Here is a 4,012-nt window from a genome sequence, read left to right as displayed (position 1 = left end):
ATACATGTACATACATACATATGCATATGCCTATATATACATATATATATACACATGCATACACCCACGCCTCACTTATCAACATGGTTAGGTTACAAAGACCAAGTTATGCCAAAATTTATATTATGGGAAAGTTGAAGAATGACATCAGAAAACAAAATTAAGGATGAATACTTCATTACATTATTACCAAATTATTGTTACATAACCACCAAACCACTAAGAATCATAGCCTAGGCAAGTGGACACATAACCTAAACCACCACAGCCAACATTACTCTCGCTTCATACTTTGACTTTCATTACTGCCAGAAGTATGTTGTTAATGTAACAATAGTCAGATAGTAGCTTTTTTACTATTGTTGCAAATGCAAAATGCCAGGTAACAAGAGAGTTGATAAGTGAGAAATATATACATGTATATGTATACACACACATACACACACACATATATGATCTACTCTGCTAGAAAGGAGGAACTGAAAAGAAATAACATGGCATTAATCATCAAAAAGAATATTTCAAGATCTATCCTAAAGTACAAAACTTCAGTGATAAGTAATACTCATACACCTACAAGGAAGACCAGTTAATATGATTATTATCAAAATTTCCACACCAACCATTAATGCCAAAGTTGAAGACATTGAAGATTTTACCAACTTCTGCACTTAAGGTGCATTGATAATTACTGAAGACTGAAATATAAAAGTTGGAAACAAGAAGGAAAATAGTCATGGAGATAGAAATGATGCTGGAGATCACATGATAGAATTTTGCAAGACCAACCACCTATTCACTGGAAATAACATGTGGGCCGCACCAGATGGAATACACAGAAATCAAAAAGGCTGGAAAGAGGTGATGGAGAAGCTCAGTATCATCAGTCAGCACAAGGCCAACTGGGGAACAGACCATCAATTTCTCATATGCATGTTCAAGTAGAAGCTGAAGAATATTAAAACAAGTGCATAAGAGCCAAAGTACAGCCTTGAGTATATCCCACATGAATTTAGAGACAATCTCAAGAATAAATTTGACACATTGAGTGCTAATGACCAAACACAAGATGAGTTGTGGAATGATATCAAGGACATCTTACATAAAGAAAGCAAAAGATCATTAAAAAGTCAGGAAATAAAAGACCAAATTGATGTCAGAAGAGACTCTGAAACTTACACTTGAAAGTAAAGTAGCTAAAGAAAACGGAAGAAATGATGAAGTAAAAGAGCTGAACAGAAAATTTCAAAGGGCATCTCAAGAAGACAAAGTAAAGTATCATAATGAAATGAGCAAACCCCTGGAGTTAGAAAACCAGAAGGGAAAATCATGTTGGCATTTCTCAGGCTAAAAGAATTAAAGAAAAAAGTCAAGCTTCAAGTTACTATATTGAAGGAATCTGTGGGCAGAATATTGAACAAGGCTTTGTTGTTGTTGTTATGTGCCGTCGAGTCGGCCCCGACTCATAGCGACCCCTCCTTGGGTTTCCGAGACAGTATCACTAAGGAAGTAGGATTGCCCAACCTTCCTTCCGAGGCAGGAAGCGTCAAAAGAAGATGGAAGGAATACCCAGAGTACCAAAAAGAATTGTTCAACAATTTCAGAAGGTAGCACATTCTGAAACAAGAACTGATAGTATTGAAGAAAGAAGTCAAAGCTACACTGAAGTCTTGGTGAAAAATAAGGAAAAATAGAGGCAATGCTAGAATATCAACTCAGATGCTTCAACAAATAGAGGCAATGCTGGAAGTGCTCACTCACCTATGCCAAGAAATTTGCAACACACCTACCTGGCCAACTGACTGGCCGGGGACTGAGGGAGGTAGGCTCAGGGCTTGGAGGCTGCTTTTCACTTGGGTGAGGCTCTATATTAAGGCCAGAGACTGAGGTAGGCAGGTACGGAGGAGTTAGGAACAACTAAGAGAGATGAACTTGTCTGTCAGTTTGCCGTCCTGTAGTGGCTTATGTGCAGCTATGCAGCTGGAGGATATGCCACTGTGTTGCAAAATGCCAGCAGTGTTACCCATGGTGGACAGATTTCAGTGGAGCTTCCAGGCTTAGATAAATTCAGAAGAAGGAAGAGGCCATCCACTTGTCAAAGAATTGGCCAGTGAAAACCTTATGAATAACAGTGAAACACTGTCTGATATATTACTGGAAAACTTTATGAACAGCCCTGAAATATTGTCCAACATAGTGCCAGAAAATGAGCCCATCAGGTTGGAAGGCACTCAAAATTTGACTGGACAAGAACTGCCTCCTCAGAGTACGGGTAACCTTAACATGGATAGAATAATGCTTTAGGACCTCCACTGGCTGATGTGGCATGACTCGAAATGAGTAGAAAGAGACGCAAACATCCATTAATAATTGGAACATGGAATATATGAAGTATGACTCTACGAAAACTAGAAGTTGTCAAAAATGAAATGGAACACATAAAGATCGATATCCTAGGCATTAGTGAGCTGAAATGGTCTGGTTTGGGCCATTTTAAATCAGACAACCATATGATCTCCTATGCTGGAAATGACAAATTGAAGAGGAGTGGTGTGGCATTCATCATGACAAAGACTGTTTCAAGATCTGTCCTGAAGTACAACACTGTCAGTGATGGAATAATATCCATAAGCCTACAAGGAAAACCACTTACTACTACAATTATTTAAATCTATGCACTAACCACCAAACCCAACGATGAGTAAATTGAAGATTTCTACCAACTTCTGAAGTCTGAAATTGACCGAACATGCAATCAAGATGTGCTGATTATCACTGGTGACTGGAATGTAAAAGTTGGAAATCAAGAAGAGTTACCAGTAGTTGGAAAATATGGTCTTGGTGATAGAAATAACACTGGAGATCGCTTGATAGAATATTGCAAGACCAACAACTTATTCATTGCAAATATCTTTTTTCAACAACATATGCAATGGCTATATACGTGAACTTCACCAGATGGAATACACAGGAATCAGACTGACTACATCTGTGGCAAGAGGTGATGGAGAAGTTCAGTATCTTCAGCCAAAACAAGGCCAGGAGCTGATTGTGGAACAGGCCATCAACTGCACATATGTACATTCAAGGTAAAGTTGAAGATGATTAAAACAAGTCCATGAGAGCCAAAATGTGACCTTGAGGATAACACTCTTGAATTTAGAGACCATCTAAAGAATAGATTTGATGCATCGAACACCAGTGACCAAAAACCAGAGGATTGTGGGATGATCTCAAGAACATCATCCATGAAGAAAGCAAGAGGTCATTAAAAAGACAAGAAAGGAAGAAAAGACCAAAATGGATGTCAGAAGAGATTCTGAAACTTGTCCTTGAGTGGAGAGTAGCTAAAGCAAATGGAAGAAACGACAAGATAAAACCACTGAACAAAAGATTTCAAAGAGCAGCTCGAGCAGACAAAGCCAATTACTATAATGAAATGTGCAAAGACTTGGAGTTAGAAAACCAAAAGGGAAGAACACACTCGGCACTTCACAGGCTGAAAGAACTGAGGAAAAAATTTAACCCTCAAGTTGCAATATTGAAAGATTCTATGGCAAAATATTAAATGATGCAGGAAGCATCTAAAGAAGATGGAAGGAATACACAGAGTCACTGTACCAAAAAGAAATGGTCGATGTTCATCCATTTCAGGAGATGGCATATGATCAAGAACCAATGGTACTGAAGGAAGAAGTTGAAGCTTCCCTGAAGGAATTGGCAAAGAACAAGGCTCGAGAAATTGATGAAATACCCATTGAGATTTTTCAACAAATGGATACCCTGCTGGAGGCACTCATTTGGTTATGCCAAGAGTTTTGAAAGACAGCTACCTGGCCAACAGATTGGAAGAGATCTATATTTGTACCCATTTCAAAGAAAGGTGATCCCACAGAATGTGCAAATTATCAAACAGTATCATTAATATCACATGCAAGTAAAATCTTACTGAAGATAATTCAAAAACGGCTGCAGCAGTATATTGACAGAGAACTTCCAGAAATGCAAGCTG

The sequence above is a fragment of the Orycteropus afer genome, unplaced genomic scaffold (assembly GCF_000298275.1).
Source record: "Orycteropus afer afer isolate SDZICR_OR568_19922 unplaced genomic scaffold, OryAfe1.0 scaffold00035, whole genome shotgun sequence".
In the NCBI taxonomy this organism is placed as follows: Eukaryota; Metazoa; Chordata; class Mammalia; order Tubulidentata; family Orycteropodidae; genus Orycteropus; species Orycteropus afer.
This window is presented reverse-complemented; position numbering follows the sequence as displayed.